General features: G+C 43.5%; 1 long non-coding RNA gene across 2 annotated transcripts in view; it reads right to left on the bottom strand.

Moving 5' to 3' along the window:
• Positions 1-5,222: 5,222 nt before the first annotated feature.
• Positions 5,223-20,795, bottom strand: part of LOC130276102 (uncharacterized) — a 75,536-nt gene continuing 59,963 nt past the window's right edge. Inside the window, exon 3 of one of the 2 annotated variants that reach the window (XR_008845022.1) lies at positions 5,223-5,380. This is a non-coding gene — a long non-coding RNA (uncharacterized LOC130276102). Of the gene's footprint in view, positions 5,381-7,835; positions 7,977-20,795 lie in introns of those variants that run through there. The other variant, XR_008845023.1, reaches the window with a different exon arrangement.

Below are 20,795 nucleotides of genomic sequence, written 5' to 3' on the forward strand. Positions count from 1 at the left end.
CAGTCATTCGGCGATCGGACAGCGAGGAGGCAGGTAGGGGCCCTCCCGCTGTCCTGTCAGCTGTTCGGGATGCCGCGATTAGCTGCAGCTATCCCGAACAGCCCGACTGAGCTAGCCGGCCACTTTCGGTTTCGCTTTTAGCCGCGCGGCTTAGCTCTGAGCGCGCGGCGCCGCGATCGGCGCTGCACACTATTAGAGGCGGGTCCCGGCTTCACTATGACGCCGGGCCTGCCGTGATATGACGCGGGGTTACTGTGTAACCCCGCGTTATATCAGGAGAGCAGGACCAAGGACGTACCTGTACGCCCTTGGTCTTTAAGGGGTTAATAATCACGTATGCTTAATAATGTGACAAATTGAAATTCCTGAAGTGTACCTGGTGTTTTAGGAAAAGCTGTTGTTGTGTGTGTACATGAGAAGCAGCACTATTTCTGACCATTTTAAACCTTGCAGATTACATTTTTCACTAAAATGTTGCCTGAATGCACCATCTCTAAGTTTTAGTTGTCTCTGAGCTGGTGGGTGGATCCTAACCTCTATAATATTTCCTATACTGTGCACACACAGAAGATACTGCTATCTTAATTCTCCATACACACTCTAAAAAAGAAGAGCAGCATGGACGACATTCTAGAGCAGTGATGAACTAAATATTAATCCTAGGGTGAGATCTATTACTTGGAGTCTTCTTTCTGCTGTCTCTGTGTGTCTCTCTGTCTGCATCTGCACTCTGAACTCACTAATTTTACTATCTTTCTTGAGCCCCTTCCCTTCTATAGACTTGTATGGGCAACATATATAATCAGTGAGATGCTAAGTTGTCTTGTAAACACAGGATGGTTATTTTTTTCAGTGTGGAGAAAAGTTTAGTTCCCTGTACTATTAATTTCTACAAAGTTTGTTGCAATGATGGTGGCCATTTAAGTGTTCTGCCATAAGAAGTGTGTCTGGCACAAAATTGCCACTGCAATATACACACAGAAAGTCAGTAAGTGCCACCATTCTTTTAAATTACCTGTTGTTGGCTGAGCACCGCTGGCAACTGTTATTTTGTACTGTGTACTTGTGGTGTCCCAGCACCAAGGGCTGTCCTGTGGCTTTGGACTGCTTCGGGTAGACCTGCAGCATCGGTGTTGGTCCCACTGAAAGACTTCTTGTTATATTAATTATGTTTCACACTGTACTAAGAATTAATATATTTTTATAATTAATTTGTTGTTGTTATACTGATGTATGTTATTTATGTGTTACTGTGGCTTTAAGCTGCGGATCAGTGTACTCCATGTTACCCTGCCTGCCAATGGGAACCCCTAAATTCTTGCCCATGTGGTTTACTGAGGGGAGGAGTTGCCCCAGTTGAGTCTAAGACTAGTCTGAGCAAGTGTGATAAAGGTGAAAAGTGTGTTGTGTGTGGAGAGCTCTCAAGAGGAGGCCCAGATCAAATCTACTTTATCCGGTCATTCTGCAAGGATCACCCACACATGTTCATGCCCTGGCGGAGGAAGCTACAAGACCTTGCTCAGTACACCCTGCTCAGTAAAAACAGTTATCCGTCACCTGATGTTGGTGTGTTCCTTTACTCCTCATATCTGGCCCAGGAGAAGCTGTCTCCAACCTCGGACCGTGTACAGGCTAACGGTGCCCTGGCGTCACAAAGTGATGAAGTATTTCCCTACACCCCCTAACTACCACTTACTAGTAAAGATTTTTCTGCTGTTTAAGAGTCCATGAATGCAGATACAGTAGCCAGACATTCATTGGATTCACTGGATTTTGCATCAGCATTTACTGCAACTCTTATCTGTGTCCAATACCTCTGATGATGCTGTGATTAAACAAGTTGGTCGGGGGGGGGGCATTAGAAGAGCAGAATAACATTTTAAAAGAACCGTGTGCAGTGTTAGAAATAGAATATAGAGACAATGCATCTGGAGAATAATATCTCTTAATGCTTTATTCCCAAATTTTAGTTACATTGCTGTCGGGTTAATTTATACCCACCCTGGTGAAAAAAAAATCAAGTAGCTCAGCTGTGTTTGATGGATTGTGACCATTTATCTTACTCTTGATCAAATTCCAGAGGGTTTCAATGGGGTTCAGGTCTGGAGATTAAGCTGGCCATGACAGGATTGTGATCTGGTGGTCCTCCACGATACACCTTGATTCACCTGGCTGTGTGGCATGGACTCCATGGAGCATTGTCCTGCTGGAAAAAACTATTCTCAGTGTTGGGGAACATTTTCAGAGCTGAAAGTAGCAGGTGTTCTTCCTGGATAACTTAATACTTGGCTTGATTCCAGTGTTCTTTCCAAAGACAAATCTGCCTGATTTCACCCTTGCTTAAAGGGGTTCTCCAGTGCTTACACATCTTCCTTTAGATAGGGGATAAGATGCCTGATCGCGGGAGTCCCGCCGCTGGGGACCCCCGGGATCATGCAAGCGGCACCCCATTTGTAATCAGTCCTGGACTGATTACAGGCGACCACCGGGCTGGCGGCGTGTGACGTTACGCCTCCGCCCCCGTGTGACATCACTCTCCGCCCCTCAATGCAAGCCTACAGGAGGGGGCGTGACAGCTATCACGCCGCCGGCCAGTCACACGTCGCCGGCCCGGTGGTCACCTGTAATCAGTCCCGGAGCGAACACGCTCCGGGGACTGATTACAAATGGGGTGCCGCGTGCATGATCCCGGGGGTCCCCAGCAGCGGGACTCCCGCGATCAGGCATCTTGTCCCCTATACCTTTGGATAGGGTAAAAGATGTTTAAGCACCGGAGAACCCCTTTAAGTATTCCCAGATCATCACAGAACCTCCACCATATTTCACAGTGGGTGTAAAGGCCTACAAGCCACAGTGTCTCACGTCCACTGTGAAATTTGGTGAAGGAACCATTGGTATCTGGGGAAGCTTCAGCATGGCTAAAATCATAGAAAAGCATGTCAAGAACTTAATGGGGTACTCCAAAGGATAGGGGATAAGATGTCTGGCATCCAGAACATGGTAGCTTGGAGCATGTTCGTGATGTTATGCCACACCCCCTCCATTCATGTCTATGGGAGGGGGCTTGATGGCTACTACATAGCTGTCACACCTCCTCCCAAAGACATGAATAGAGGGGGCGGGATGGCTGGAGTCGCCAGTCATCCGGCACAGAGGGGAGTTTGCTCCGTGCACAGATGACTAGGGTGCCGTGCCTAAGATCAGCGGGACTCTCACCATCAGACAGCTTATCTTCTATCCTCTGGATAGGGGATAATGTGTGGCCCAGTACAGGAGTTGCACCCCTGTACCCTAGCTGCCCTGTCAGGCAGACTCCAATTCCATGACCCCTGTAATTGTGTCCTATATATCCCTTCAAGTGCTTATGTTATGTAATGCCTTGTACATAAAATGTTATATACATTTAAAAACAGTTTTAATGTGATTGTAACCAGGGAAGGTACCAGTGACCATGTGACCCACAGGGTGACCTATGGGACCCCTTCTGAGTCTCCCCCATAAAAGCCCTGGGTGGAGCTTCCTCAGTCTCTTTAGTGCTGAGTTGCAGTGAGGTCAAGTCTGGAGGGAGTGTCTGGTGTCCTAAAGAGGCCAAAAGTCTACCACGCAGTCAAGTCCACTACCCCCCAGGTCGAAGTCAAAGCCTGGTAAGCTACAAAAACGGTGAAGTCTGTCATAGTCTGTCTCAGTCAAGTCAGTCCAAGTCAATCTGTCTCAAGTCAATGTTACCCTGCATCAAACTGTCCAAATCCACTATAAGTCCCAGCAAGCCCTATGGTCTCTGAAGTCACTGGTCACCTCCTTGGGCCTAGCCAAGCTGTCTTGACTGTTGCATCTGTCTGACTCAGTAAAGCTGCTGTTGTTCCGTAACTTGGCGTCGGAGTCAATATTTACCCCCGTACCTAGCCCAGGATCCAGCTGTATACCTTCGGGTGGTGTAGAGGATAAACAATGCCCTGGTGTCACGAACACAAGGGGTTAATGCCATCTGCCCCTAGGGTTATTCCATCTGCCCTCTTCACACCCCTCACCACAATGAGATGTGTGTGGTTTCCCAATACAGGAGTTGCACCCCTTTACCCTTGCTCTCCTGTCAGGCGGACTCTATTGCGATGTCCCTCCATACCCTAAGCAATGTAAATAGTTAATTAAATCTAATATTATCTATTGCAATGTGTAAATATCTATATATATATATATATATATATATATATATATATATGTATATATATATATATATATATATATATATATATATATATATATATCTCAAATCTCCAATGGGAAGCAAAACAGCAGCACTCCAGCAGTTTCAAGATGAAAAATATTTCCTTTATTCACCCATATGGTGCTACATTTCGACCCACTCAATGGGGTCTTTATCAAGCATACAGTGAAGGTGAATATGTGCCATATATATGGTTCACAATTGTACAGATCTGCCCATAAGGGCTTGACAACAATGACATCACTTGTCGAAACAATATAAATATATGTGCTAAATACAGCGATCTATACAAAAAATGTCTAAATCACATACATAATAATAAAGTGCAATACAGTGCGATCATGATACAGTGCCTGACATATCCTCAATTCATTACATATGTCTTCTGAAACATTATAGATATTAATAGGTGGGTGTTACCTCCGTCTCCGGACAGCCTGCTTTCCTTGCGCGGCGTGTCTCCACCACTGTTTGTAAACAGAGGCGGTGCGCAGGACCGGAACACATCGCATCACATGATCAATCACATGATGCGATCACGCCATGGGGAGAAGATGTGCATTACGGCTGCACCTGATTAACAGGTGAAAGAGTGTCACAGTTGTGAAGACGCCATATTAGATATGGGAAAAGGTATGGGCATAAAGCAAGGTAAGTATATTAAAGAAGACAATAAATCAGGCAGCAAACTTATAAACCAAGGGGATGGATAATCAATATATGGAGCATACTGCCTAAAAGTGATAGGCTAGCATGTCCTTCACACATTCTCCGCAGATCGTGGTAAAATAAGTGTGACGGGGCAACGGACCACTCGGGGTCAGTGTCTAATCAGTGTATATTACACCTCCATAGCCCACCTGTCACTCCTGTGTTCCTCTCTATGCCATTCACTGTAAAATAGAAGGTCCAGCTCCAAATCAACCCCAAATAACCCCTGAGTTTCAGCCACCATATTAATCATTTTAACCAAAAAATTATTGCATATATAACACTTTATTGTGAACACACATCAACTCCCCGCTATGATGTTAAGGACAACTGTGAAAGAAAAATAACGATGCAAATAATGTGCTCTGTCCTGAAACACTCCGTCCTGAGACATTCTAGATGATGGAAATCTACGCCGCAGGATGTCCAGTGCACAGATAACACCTTAAAAGAAAAAAGAAAAACAAGTATCAGAATTTTTACATTATGAGGACTATCTTCCTTAAAATTATTACAAGTGAAAAAGTGCAGTTAGTGCTACCCTATATATAGAAAAAGGATAAAACATAATTACTCATGACAAAGAAATATAATGCATATAAAATATTTAACATATATAGTAAGTGGCCCAATATCTATAAAAAAAAACTTTAGGAGAAAAATCAATATTCAAGCCATGGGGTTGTAAAGTATCAAGTTTTTGAATCCACATGGCTTCTCTCTGTTTTAAAAGTCTCTCCCTATCACCGCCTCTCCTGGACCGCGGGAGTCAATGATTGTAAATCTGAGATCCTCAATATTACAATTATGCTCTATAAAATGACGTGGTATTGGCAAATTGGTTTTGCGGGTACGAATAGATGACTTGTGATTATTCAATCGAAATCTACATTCAGTGATCGTCTCGCCAACATATAAATATTTACAAGGACACATTAAAATATAAATAACAAAGTCACTCCTACAAGTCAGGTGTTGCTTAATGGTATATGATCTTTTGGTCACAGGATGAACAAAACAGTCACCCTTTAACATGAGGGGGCAATTTTTACAATTCCCACATGGGAAACAACCGGGTTTAAGTTTAGAGGCAAGTTCGATCTGTTCTTTACCCACGTCTGCCCTGACTAGCATGTCACATAAGATTTTAGGTCTTTTATATGAAAGAAGAGGTGGTACATTAAATTCAGGTATTTGTGGAAAGCTGTCTGTAAGAATCTTCCAATGTTTGTGGACTGCAGATGCAATTTCGTTACTTAATCCACTATATATGGAAATAAAGGGGATTCATCTCACCTCACTTTTCTCTTTTGGCTATGGTTGCATTAGTTGTTCTCTAGATATATCCTTAACCTTATTGCTTTGACTTTTTATGAGTTTATTGGGGTATCCTCTCTTCTTGAATTTATTACCCATCTCAGTCAACCTCCTATCCAATTTTTTAGGGTCTTCAACAATTCTTTTAACTCTCATGACCTGACTTTGTGGGAGGGATTTAATCATATTTTTTGGATGTTGGCTCCCGTATTGTAATAAATTATTTCTATCTGTTGGCTTTACAAAAAAATCTGTACTAAGTTTGTCACCTTCCTTATAGACCCAAGTATCCAAAAACTGGACCCCAGCATCAGAGCATGTCATTGTGAACTTAATGTCCGCGTCAATACCATTCAGAAAATCAAAAAATAACTGAAATTCCTCCCTGTTACCACACCAAATCAAAAAAATGTCATCTATATATCTCCACCACTTCAGCACATGGCTGAAGTGGTGGGATATATAGATTTTAGATTCTTCCAAGTCCGCCATAACGATATTTGCGTAAGTCGGGGCCATATTAGACCCCATAGCAGTCCCTTTCTTTTGGACGTAGAACTTGTCCTCAAACAAGAAATAATTACATGTAAGTATGATTTCAATCAGACCCACAATGAATTCTTTACATTCCTCAGTGTACTCAGTATTTCTAAGTGCCTTGGTCACACTCAGGGCACCTCTTTAATGATTAATACACGTATATAGACTGACGATGTCAAAAGACACCAGATATGCTCCATCTGGTATCCTGAGGTCGGATATTTTAACTAAAAAATCAGAGGTGTCCTGAATGTATGACAAGGCACTGGTGGCAAAACTACGCAGAAGTTTGTCTATGAAAATTGATGCTGGACTAAGGATCGATTCACACCCCGATACTATCGGGTGGCTTGGAGGACACTTTAGATCTTTATGAATCTTTGGTAATGTATATATAACAGGTATACGGGGATGTAATGGTGCCAAAAATGTTTGTGTGTCGTCATCAATAATGTCACAAGCAAAGGCATTATCTACCAGTCTTTTAAGTCGTATCCTAATGGAGGGTGTAGGATCTAGGGGTACACAGCAGTAAACATCATTTTTACTTAATTGGCGGTGAATCAACTGTAAATACATTTGTCGATCCATAACGACGATCGCGCCCCCCTTATCGGCAGGTTTTATCACGAGATCGTCGTTATGGACCAACTCATCTAGTATTCTACGTTCAAATGCAGACATATTGTTATGTCCCCAATGAACATTTCCCTTATGTTTAGATTGCAGTTTGAAAATTTCCTGTTCTACTAAAGAGATATAAGTATCATTAGCATGTGAATTGTTAACGGGAAGGTACTCACTTTTATTGGATAAACCTAAGATTTTTAATGTGATTTCACTGGGACTTGGACCCTGTGGTCTCACCACCCCCTTCCCTCCAAACCATGCCCTCAGTTTAACATTACAAAAAAAAGAATATAAATCAATCTGCAACTGAAACCAGTCCACATCCCTTGTGGGGCAAAAGGAAAGTCCACGATTCAAAATAGTTAATTCATCACAAGAAAGTTCATATGAAGATATATTTACCACCAAATTATCTAGTTGTCTGTCTGTTTCTTGCTGGATGTCCCTGTCCTGTTGTACCACTGTTGGGTCTGTGCTGTCTTTATGTCGCATCCGACCGCCCCTCCGGATCCTTCTCCTCCTCCTGATGTTGCACTTTCCTCTTGGCCTTGGACTAAAAAATAACTTTCTTTCAATTGTTTATCCTTATTTTTATTCACTTGTTGTCTATTGGGTTGTCTATATGTTTTGTCCTGTCCATCCATGTTTTGCCAATTATAAATTTGGCCACAGCGATAATCCACCGTATCCCGGTGCCATTTTTGTCTCTTGGATTCTTCTTGATCCTGCTGAAATTTCTTAAGGGAATCTGTTAGTCTATCCTTAAAGATCCTTAGTTCCACATCACTCAAAGTATTAGTCAAAGTCTCTTCAAAATCAGTTAGCCGATTCTTTACCACCAATATCTCTTTCTGAAGAAAATCAATATTTAACAAAATAATGCCCAATGCATACTTGTTAGACAAGCCCTCAAATATCCTACAAAAATCTTCATTTTTGGGGAACAGATTTGGTCTTAAATGTGATCTCAGTCCTCTAGGGATCATGCTGTTCTGATAGTATCGGCTCAACAGTGATAGATGAAGATTAAGTGCAACCAAACGTCTTGACTCTGCCTCATATGTCTTTTTAATGTCCACTTTGGTGGGAGTACTTAAAAAAACTACTTTCTCCCAATGGGCCACTTAAAATTTTATCAATGTCCACATTAGTATATGTAAACAGATTGGGTGATGAATTAATGCGTATTTCCTCCATATTAGAAAAAATCGTAAAAAATACAAAAAAAAAAAAAGATGTGGAAAAGTTAGAAAAAAGACCAAAGTCCAAATGTAAATGCTCACATGCTCAACTCCGCAGTCACCAGAACCCAATAGATAATATAATGATGAAGGAGCACCGTGACAAGGCTTCAACCTATGGTATATCAGTGAGGGTGCTCAGCCGGCTCCAACCTCGACCACAGGTACAATGAACAGCAAAACTCCAATGGGAAGCAAAACAGCGGCACTCCAGCAGTTTCAAGATGAAAAAATATTTCCTTTATTCACCCATATGGTGCTACGTTTCGACCCACTCAATGGCGTCTTTATCAAGCATACAGTGAAGGTGAACATGTGCCATATATATATATATGGTTCACAATTGTACAGATCTGCCCATAAGGGCGTAACAACAATGACATCACTTGTCAAAACAATATAAATATATGTGCTAAATACAGCGATCTATACAAAAAATGTCTAAATCACATACATAATAATAAAGTGCAATACAGTGCGATCATGATACAGTGCCTGACATATCCTCAATTCATTACATATGTCTTCTGAAATATTATAGATATTAATGGGTGTTACCTCCGTCTCCGGACAGCCTACTTTCCTTGCACGGCGTGTCTCCACCACTGTTTGTAAACAGAGGCGGTGCGCAGGACCGGAACACATCGCATCACATGATCAATCACATGATGCGATCGAGCCATGGGGAGAAGATGTGCATTGCGGCTGCGCGCCGCTCACTCTCTCACTGATTAACAGGTGAAAGAGTGTCACAATTGTGAAGACGCCATATTAGATATGGGAAAAGGTATGGGCATAAAGCAAGGTAAGTATATTAAAGAAGATAAGAAATCAGGCAGCAAACTTATAAACCAAGGGGATAGATAATCAATATATGGAGTATACTGCCTAAAAGTGATAGGCTAGCATGTCCCTCACACATTCTCTGCAGATCGCGGTGAAATAAGTGTGACGGGGCAACGGACCACTCGGTGTCAGTGTCTAATGGGTGTATATTACACCTCCATAGCCCACCTGTCACTCCTGTGTTTCTCTCTATGCCATTCACTGTAAAATAGAAGGTCCAGCTCCAAATTAACCCCAAATAACCCCTAAGTTTCAGCCACCATATTAATCATTTCAACCAAAAAATTATTGCTTATATAACACTTTATTGTGAATACACATCAACTCCCTGCTATGACGTTAAGGACAACCGTGAAAGAAAATAATGATGCAAATAATGTGCGCCGTCCTGAAACTTTCTGTCCTAAGACATTCTAGATGATGGAAATCTATGCCGGAGGAAGTCCAGTGCACAGATAACACCTTAAAATATATATATATATATATATATATATATATATAATCCCAAAATAAAGCAGCACTACTTATCCAGTCCAACCAAAAAATTGGTGCCAGCGTCCCAAAGGACTTGATCAGAGTCCATCCAAGATAAAAACCAGATACAGGCGCAGCACTCCAACAAAATAAGTGATTTAATATCTCATGTCAGCATTACAACGTTTCAGCTCCTCCTGGAGCCTTTTTCAAGCATAGTGATACACAAACCTATGAGGGCTTTTATGCCCATACAAATCATTAGTGCCAAACAATTTCATAAAGTGATCATTAATACAAATCAAATAAAAACTATATAAGTGTAAATATAAATTCATGTAGAAAATAGTGCATACTGGTATATAAAGTGCACTAGTGCATACTGTGCAGAGTAATAGTAAAAATATTAAAAACATAGCTTGAAAAATACAATTCATAGTTAACTATGAATTGTATTTTTCAAGCTATGTTTTTAATATTTTTACTATTACTCTGCACAGTATGCACTAGTGCACTTTATATACCAGTATGCACTATTTTCTACATGAATTTATATTTACACTTATATAGTTTTTATTTGATTTGTATTAATGATCACTTTATGAAATTGTTTGGCACTAATGATTTGTATGGGCATAAAAGCCCTCATAGGTTTGTGTATCACTATGCTTGAAAAAGGCTCCAGGAGGAGCTGAAACGTTGTAATGCTGACATGAGATATTAAATCACTTATTTTGTTGGAGTGCTGCGCCTGTATCTGGTTTTTATATATATATATATATATATATATATATATATATATATATATATATACTGTTATGTGCCTTGCTGCTTGTCATGTGATGCAGGGTAGTAAAGCTACCCTGACATCATTTTAGTGTTACTTTCTCATCCTTTCATGCAGTCAGGTGCCAACACACCGCGTGTTCCTCATCCCTTCTGCTATAATAGTGCAGTTACCAGGCCTTTGTGAGCCAGCTCAACATAGTTTGAATGTTCTGCAAGCCGCTTTTACACCAAAGTTCTGAGCAAGACCGGGTTCACCGCAATCGGCTGGCTGATATCTAAATATAAACTGTTTGCTTACTATGCTATATGTAGACATGCAAAGTTCTAAGGTGAAATATTTGATATTCCAGAATGTTAAAGCAACACTGTCATGAAAATCAACAGGTTGCTCAGACATGTCAAAAGTTGTTAACTGCATCGGGACCTGATCAGATTGTGTGTTTTTATTAGCTGGGGAAACAGGGGTCATTGCGCTCCACTCAACGGGCCTGCCGGGAGATCTGACCTTTTCTCTGCATAGAATTCTTAGGCAGTAACACTTTAAGGTTTTTGCACAGAACCAAATTTTGTATAAGTTGTCCTAGAATTTCAAACTCAATGTAGTACTTCAGCCCTTACACCCACCCTCCCCGAGATTTTCAGATTGTGAAGGTTTTCTGTACTATTATAGTTGAATAGACAAGGAAAGTGGGTCTGTTCCTAGGCCTGCAAAAGTTACTTATCTGTATCAGTCCCCACTTCTAGAAAATTAAGAGCTCATTCATATTGTTTTTTTTGACAAATCTCTTTTTATTAGTTTAAAGAACAACATGAAACAATATACAGACTTTCCTGGATCATCGCAGTGACCCCACATAAGAGCTATAGTAAAATAGTGAACATTTAGTTATCTGGAGGTGTCACTTCTGAATGAACAAGACAATGCTTTTTAAGAGTCCAGTAATGGTCTTAGGTGGTACAAAATCCTTGCTAGTAATCGCTGTAGTTGGTGAGCCAATATCATGACAGGAAATCTGCATCAACAAACGTATGAACATATCTCAGAGGAACAGGTAAATTTAAGTACCACAACTAACATTAGCAAGGAAGCAAAAGAAGAAACGTGTCCCGGCCAGGACATATCATAAAGGTGTCGCTAGTGATTGAATGAAAGGTACATAAGGGGGTGGGGGTGGGGGGGGTTCGTGTAGTTAAAAATATGATTGAGGGGAGGGGGGGGGGATAGGGGGGGGGGGGTGACTGGGTGAGCTCAAGTGACTACATCGGTGGTAGCAGCATGGCGCTTTTTATATTCCAGCCATGGAGACCACAATTGCACGTATCTGTCGTGTGAACCCAGGTGCCAGCTAGACATCTCCTCCATGCGGCATATCTGATTAATTTTCTCCAGCCATTGGGCTTTAGAGGGAGGATTTTTTTGTTTCCACAGCAGAGGGACCAGCAGCTTAGCCGCAGCCAACATGTGGGTAGGGAGGGAGCCCTTAGATGGTCTGAGCAAGGGAGTGGGAAGCGCCAGAGCTACTACTGCCATAGAAAGGGAAATTGAGCTTCCACAGACTGAATTTATTGTGGCCTCTACATCCTTCCAGAAAGTCTGTATTACTGGGCAGGACCACCAAATATGCTCAAACGTGCCCACCTCCTCGCTACAGCGCCAGCACATATTATCACGGGTTAGTCCAAATCTAAATAGGGCCTCTGGTGTTTTGTACCATCTGGTAAGCAACTTGTAATGATTTTCCTGCAATTTTACGCATCGGGAAAAACCATGCGAGTTCCGTAGCACATAATCTCTTAGCTCATCGGTTAAATTTAGTTTGAGTTCTTTTTCCCAAGAGTTTAGATACAATGGGTACGGAGTGTGTGCGTCTTGAACCAGTTGGGTGTAAAGAAGTGACAATTTGAGTTGGTTCTTAGTGCCATGGATGTAGAGCCGGTCTAGCCATGAAAGGGTCTTGGCAACAGAAAATTGTTTCTGGAAGGCTATACATTGTTGTCTGGCAGTATAAGCGTGTAGTGTAGCGGAGGGGTGAGATGGGATCAGGGACGTAAGTGAGTTAATATCAGGTATCTTATTATTCGTAAGAAAGGTGGCTAAGTCGATCGAAGATAATACAGACCACAGTGGGTTAGAACTGGCCCCTAATGTGTTTAGAGTTTGCGGTATAAGTGAAGCTGGTGCAAGTGGCGAAACTGTCTCCTGTGTAGAGCTAGATATGTCGTATCTTACTAGCAAAGTGCCTTTGAGCAATGGGTTATGAAGAGTTGAAGCAGTAGTCTTTTGTGGTGTCCATATAGAACTTAAAGCATTATTGCCCAACGTTCTAGTCTCCAACTCTTGGTCTCTAAGCAAGCTTCTCCCTGCTGCTATTTCTATCCACCTTCTTAGGTGAATTGCCTTATAGTAGTTTTCTATGTCAGGCAGACCCAGTCCTCCCTTCGGTTTCTTACGTATTAGAACTGAGTGTGCCAGTCTCGGTCTCCCTGTCTTCCATAGAAAGTTGGAAAAGAGGCGACGTATTTTATGTAGATAGGATAGTGGTAGGTGAATTGGGAGAATGGATAGAGTATATAAAAATATGGGCATGATATATGTTTGCAGTAAATTCTTTCGCCCCATCCACGAAAGATAAGGTATGTCATATGTGCGCAGCAACTCCGTTAGTTTGTGTAGTAAAGGTGGAAAGTTATTGTCGAACAAGGATGATAGTGATTTTGTGAGTTTGATTCCTAGATACTTCATTGAGGTTGAGGGCCATTGGAAAGGGGCGAGGGACTTAATCACTTCCGCGAGTCGCGTTGGTACAGTAACATTTAATATTTCAGATTTGGAGTAGTTCACCTTAAAGTTCGACGCTGCGCCATAAGCAGACAGGACCCGGAGCAGTCCCGGTACAGACCTACGAGGATTCGTGATCAGCAGCAACACATCATCAGCGAAAGCTGAAACTAGGTGCTCTTGTGAGCCTATGGTCAGGCCAGTAATCTCCGGGTCCCTTCTAAGACTCTGGAGGAGCGTTTCGACTGTTAGAATGAATAAAGATGGCGAAAGGGGGCAGCCTTGTCTAGTTCCATTTTTTATATGGAAGGCCGGCGACAGGGTGCCATTTATCCGAGCTCTGGCATATGGAGTGGTGTAAAGGGAAAAGATGGCATTAATAAATTTCATGGGGAATCCAAATTTAATCAGAGTATGTTCCAAAAAGTCCCATGCAACCCTGTCAAATGCCTTCTCGGCATCAGTGCCAAGAAGAAGCATGGGGGTACGGGAATCCTGTGCATATTGAATGGCGTGTAAGACCCTAATCACATTATGTCTCCCCTCTCTGCCCTTCACAAAGCCAGTCTGGTCCGGGTGGATGAGTTTTGGTAGAATTTTGCCAACTCTAATGGCCAGCAGCTTTGCCCAGATTTTTACATCAAGGTTAAGTAGGGATATAGGTCTATAATTGGCACAGCGCGACGGATCTTTTCCCTCTTTAGGGATGACCGTGATGTGTGCCTCTAGTGCTTGTCTGGGAAAGCGGTCTCCGTTTAGGAGGGCGTTACAATTGTCTGCAAAGCGAGGAGCAAGAATATCTATAAATTTCTTGTAATAAAGGATTGTGAGTCCATCCGGACCAGGGCTTTTACCAGTGGGGAATGAAGAGATGGTTTCTCTAACTTCCTGTGCGGTGACGGGATGAAGCAAAGATTCAATATCAGAGGCTTCTAGTGTTGGGACATCAATTTGGTCAAGGAAAGCAGAGATTTGTGGTGTTCGGATATGTGGGGGGTCTAAAGTGGACGGCAGGTTGTAAAGGGAAGAGTAATACTCAGTGAAGGTCCTAGCTATGTCTTTGGTGGAGGAGTAGGAATGTCCTCCGGGGGTGGTAACGGTGTGAATAAATGACCTTTCTCTTTGTTTCTTGAGCATAGTGGTCATCAATTTGCCGCCTTTATCTCCATGGGTATATATTTTGTGTTTGAGGAACTGTAAGGACTTTGCTCGCTTTACATTAAGTAGATCCTTTAGGTTGTCTCTGAGGGAGGTCAGATCTTCATATACTTTCAGTGCAGCAGATTGCTTATGTTGTCTTTCTAGGTCAGAAATACGCTGAAGTAGTGTGTCTATTTCTCTAGATCTCTCCCTCTTGACTCTGCTGCCCAACGAGATGAGTAAGCCCCTAATGTACGCCTTATGTGCCTCCCATATGAATGGTAATGACAAGTCTGGCGTTACATTTAACTCAAAGTATTCTTGCAAGCGAGACTGTAGGTCTGTTACATGAGCCGCAGAGTCAAGTAGAGTCTCATTTAGTCTCCAGGTTAAATCCCTCCTGGGCAGAGTGGGAAAAGCGATAGTCGCATCTACAGGTGAGTGATCGGACAATGTTATCGTGCCTATATTTGCCGAATGTAGATGAGTGATGAGACTAGAATGTATCAGTATGTAATCTAACCTTTGATGTGACCTATGAGGGGCTGAGAAAAAGGTGTAGTCAGAATCTGAAGGATGGAGCAATCTCCAGGCATCCACCAGGCCCAGCTCCTGCAATTTGCATTTCAAGCGATTAAGAGCTGAGAAAGAATGTACGGAGCGGCGCCTCGAGGAATCCCGGAGAGGGTCCAGAGTGAGATTCAGGTCACCACCAATTACAATGGGCCCCTCAGCGAACAATCTCAGTTCCTCCAGTGTGTGTAGTATCCAGGTGATCTGATTTGTGTTGGGTGCATAGAGGTTTGCGAAGGTGTATGTGGTGTTGCCAAGCTTACCTCTCAGAAAGAGGGCCCTGCCATCGCTAGAGGCATATCTGTCTGAGGGGGTGAAAGGGACGTCCTTTTGCATAGCTATAGTCACCCCACAAGAGGCCGAAGAGTTACTCGGGCTGTGAGACCAAAAAGAAAAAACATTAGTAGGGAGTTTGGGTATTTTACCATCCTTGAAGTGAGTTTCCTGTAAAAAAACTATAGATATCTGGTCTTTTTTTAGCAGCGAGAGAACGTGGCTGCGCTTATTGGGGGAGTTAAAACCTTTGACGTTGTATGTACACAATTTTAATGTGGCCATATTAAGGTGTGGTGACATGAGTGAGTGTTAACCATCCGTGTACCCAGTGAGGGGGGGGGATAGGGTAGGCGAGGGGAGGGGGGGGGGGGGGGCAGTAATAGGTAAAGGCCTGGCCGGGCAGTTATGGAGCGGTAAGGCTCCGTGGTGGAATATCTGTGAGTCTTACACATGGTAACAGGCGACAACTTGTTTAAACCATAACCAATAACAATAACATTAGGTAAAGTAATATGCATTACAAGCGAGGGGATTGGCAGGTCAGGACCGCCAAGTATATCCAACGGATTTATAATAATAGTATGCAATAGTTAGCCAGCAGGGGGGGTAGGAGAAGGGGTGTAAAAGGGTTAGTAACGGACGCATCAAGTCCTTTGGGCCAAGTAGGAAGTCAGTCTTCGGAGAAAGTGACAGAAGGGGAAGAACAGCAGGAGGGGGTGTGGGGGGGGGGGGTGTGAGGTAGGTTAAGGAGAGGGGAGAGGATAGATTATGAATAAGGGGAGCGAGAGGTGAGGAATGGCAGTTAACTAACCAGTAGCAAAAAGCCATCTGTAGAAAGAAAAGTACAAGGTTGAAGAGCACATGTCTCTGTACAGGAATATTGCAGAGGCTATGGTACATATAGTGTGAATACCCAGCCTATGTGTATAGGTCCAAAGATGGGGGGGGGGGGGGGGGCATATGTCATTAAGTACTAGTAATTGAAGTTGTAGTTGCGTCAAGACATGAGCGCAACTAATTAGCAGTTGACATACAAACTCTAGGGGAGGGTGAGGGGGGGGAGTGTGTGTATGTCGACTAGTCCGACACGGTAAAAAGCTCCTCAAGTACATCAACATATGACTATCTGTTCAAATAGAGATCTACATTGATGATTACTACCTATAGTTGGGTTGTGGCATGTAAGCCATGACTGTACCTGAGTATCCCCAGAGGTAATAATGTATAAGGGCCTACTGATATCTGTGAATGACCAATATATATAGGGTGTCAAAGGGTTAGAAGCAAATGAGCAAGCAAGGAGCAAGGGAACGTATACGCTAATAGGAAACAGTATGTCTAAAAGAAAGAATACGATAAGATCATCATATGATTTGGAAACATTCAGTATATAGATCGCAGGGGGTGGACACTAGGCCACCTGTTCTAGCAACCAGATCTACAAACACATCAACAAATAACCGCCCATTCAGATAGAGAGCTTCAAACTAGCGCTGGGGCTCTGCAGTTAGATCATAGAATGTAATGGCTTCCACGTTTTAAGCTAGCATGAAAGTATTAATCTAAGTCTCAGCTCTCTGCGGGCAATTAGAACCTAACAACGTCTGGTATGCACATACGGGTGGGTCGCATGTGCAGGGAGGTGCATCATTCCTGGTGCACAAGGTAATGTTGGACAGTCTTGTCACTTGGTCCAGTGTTCACACAAGGGTCATTGACATGGGCGAAGAAGTGTTCCACTCCCGATGCGCAAGAGCGTGACATGGAATGAACAACGATGGTCAGACAGAATCCATGTCAATACGCTTAGGTGTCATCTTGTGGGTCTTCTTCTTCTTCTGGGACTTTTGGGTTCCAACACCTTCCCACGGAGTAGGAGGTGTGATAGTAGGTAGTTGAGTAAGATCAGTCACAGCGGACCAGTCTGGAATGTCCAAGTCGGTCTGGCCTAGGGCCTCCAGGGCCGGTGTCAAGTCCTGTCTATTCCTGATTATGAACTTCTTGCTCCCTACAGCAAAAGAAATTCCAAAGGGAAAAAGCCATCTGTAAAGGATGTTCTTTTGGCGTAAGTATGTTGTTAGAGGGCGCAGCATTCCTCTCTTTGAAATAGTTATCCTGGCCAGATCTTGGAAGACGGCCAGAGGAGTGTCTTCAAATTTCAGTTCTTGGCACGTTCTCGCTTTTCGTAGAATATCATCTCGTACCGTGGAGTTTAATAAGCGACAGATCACATCGCGCGGTGGGTCTTGAGCTCTAGGTTTCGCCTGCAGAGATCTGTGAGCTCTCTCTATTTGGATTTCTAAGGGGTATGTTTCCCCCAAGATGCGAATGAAAACGAGTTTCAGTGTGGCATTCAGCGACTCCGGCAGTACCGTCTCTGGGAGACCTTTAATTCGCAAGTTGTTCCTTCTACTCCGGTTGTCTTGGTCCTCAAGCCAGTCAATGACTTTATTTAAATGGTTTTGGCAGGAGCCCATTGCTGAGGTAGATGCTGCAGTGTAGGCTACTACTTGTGTGTGTGTGCATTTTCTAGCTGTTCCACCCTGTTACCGATTTGTCTAATGTCTGATTTCAGATCTTGGATCTCTTTGGTGACAGGTTCTAAGGCGTTCCTAAGAAGTCTGTCCATAAATGTGCGTGATACAGGTAAAGAGTTATTCAAGACAAGTTCTTCAGAGTCGCTTTCTCGATCTACATTGGGTTCTCTGCGCGCCTTAGGTGTTAAGGATTTCTCCTGTATAGAAGCCATGTCGCTAATTTTCCTTGAATCAGAAGAGTTGGACCTTTTCACAAAAGTGTCAATACTGCCTTTTTTGCTGTATGGAGAGCTGGGTCTAGGTTTGGCTGGACCAATTTTCACCATCATGTAGTAGTGGAGACATCAGAGGCCGCAATTGAACATTAGCAAAAAAGGGGGGGGGGGAGGGGGATGCTGGCATTATAGAGGAGACACCTGACAGTCCGGGTGCCGAAGCAATTTATCTCATAGTATCAATCTTCACTCGTGGAGCGTAGGGGGGAGGGAGACCTTGTAGTACACCAGCTATTGGCTGCTGGTACGCCAGGGGTGGGGAGGCTAGCAGTTGGACAGGGACTGAGTTAAAATGATCTTTCATAAACCACTTAGCATTAGAGGTGTGACACGTCTGAGTGATCACTAGGTGGCAGCAGAGGGCTGCTGCCCCAGGAGTCCAGATCTCAGAGGGTCCGTGATACACAGTATGTGGATTTTCGCATAGAGTCCGTATATTTGCGGTTATTGTGAAGGGTAGGAGAGTCTAAGTTTCTCAGAAGCAATTTTTGGCACTTCTCTCTCAGTCACTCAGTTGTGTGGAGGCACCACAGGAAAACTCAATTGCCGTACTTAGGGGGGCGCCAGCAGACATCAGATCCACAGTATGAACGCTATATGTCACATATTCCCCATGTAGCACCTCAACAGCCTTGCGGTATCGGACAGGGTATTTGGCGATGACCATAGGGCAATCCAGGGGATTGAGTGAAGTGGGGCCGGTGCACTATTCAGACCCTGCACTGTGCTTTAGGTCTCCTTAGTCGTGTGGGGCGCCTTCTTCTAAACTGAAGGATGTGGAGAGCAGGCCGGGTCTTATCTCCCCTCCAGGTGTGCGCGCCGCGTCACGCCAACCAAACGAGGAGTGAGATGGAGTTAGGTGTAGAGCGGGGTCGGGAGGCGACAGCTGGTTACAGCGCTGACTGTCCGATAAGGTAAGTACTGGTCTTTTGTCCCCGGATGGCCAGCAAGATTCCCGCTCTGTACAGGGCCTTTACAAGGGGGGAGGAAAGCAGGGCCGCAAGATGGCGGCGACAGATCCCCTTCACTCGGCCACCGCACAGCAGTTACCACACGCTCCCGTAGTGAGGTCCCGCGGTCAACCCCAGGCAGTCCTGTCGCCAGCACGGGCAAGTCAGTTGGTACTCACTGCGCGTAGTACTCTCATCCGGTCCGTCCCAGGCCCCGTGGCAGTGTCTCCTTTCGGTGCGCGTCGCACCCGTGGCAAGATGGCGCCGGCGTTCTTCAGCCACACAGCAGCGCAGGCCGTATCTCGGGAAAGCACGGGTCTAGGCAGGAGGTCAAAGTGTCCTCAGGCTCCGGGGGCGATCAGGAACCCCACCGGAGCGTTTGTGAGCAGGTTAGGAGAGTCTTCCCGTTGCTAAATGATCGGTAATGTGTCTTTGCCTCAGGAGCTCTGCATCCGTGCGTCTTCTTCGGCTCGTGGCTAGCTCCGCCCCCCCTCATTCATATTGTTGTTGAACTCTGCTATTTAAAGTTTTGTCGGCAATCTGGTCAGCACTACTTTTTCCTCTGTTAAATTCCTGTAAGTAGCCGCCGTTTGCATCCGATCTGTTCAGCTCAGAAAAAAAAGAGAGAGAGGTTTGGACCCTCAAGAGGTCAGATGCAAACAGCAATGTGAACCTAGCCTAAAAAAAAAAAAAAAACGCACAATACTTGTGGCAAATATGATTACTTTCTCATCAATTGTCCAAGTCGATTATACAAGATGGTGGCAGTAATAGCAGATTCTAAATGAGGAATCATTTATTTTAACAAGGGTTACCAGTTATTACAGTCCTTTGTTCATTCTCTTTCATAGCACCTAATATAAAAAAAAGAAAGCAAAGACTCCTATAGCTTTTTTTTTTCTCCATGTATTCATTTTATCCATTTATGTAGTGCTGACATAATCTGCTGTACTGTACATCGGACCTATCCCCATCGGGGCTCACAGTCTAACCTCAGAATGTTTTTTGGAGTGTAGAAAGAAACTGAAGTACCCAGAGGAAACCCAAACATAGACAGGGAGAAAATAAAAACTCAAAGGAGATGTTTCCTGGTTGGATTTGAACCCAAGATCCCGACACTGCAACAAAACTACCCACACCAAGGCTTGAATTCATTCTCAATAAATATCACTTGCCATGGAGGACTCTAGAGTAAATCAGAACTTTTTGAACATTTCTTTTGTTATTAAATAAGAAGTAAAATGTCAAAAGAAGATGTCCCCTATTTCTCTAGAAGCCCAGTTTATCTAAAAGACGAACCTGTACACTTGAGGAAGTCACTACGTGACAGAGCACATCGGCTGTTGTCCACCTTTACTATGGGCTACACTGGTAGACTGGTTTACTGAGCTTACGTTTTGCACCTTATTTTGTGCACCTTATAATGTGTATATTGTCAAGATATTGTGTAGTATTATGACCCTTTAGCACGGTGTAGTATTCCAGTCACTTG

This window comes from Hyla sarda, chromosome 6 (assembly GCF_029499605.1).
Source record: "Hyla sarda isolate aHylSar1 chromosome 6, aHylSar1.hap1, whole genome shotgun sequence".
NCBI lineage: Eukaryota > Metazoa > Chordata > Amphibia > Anura > Hylidae > Hyla > Hyla sarda.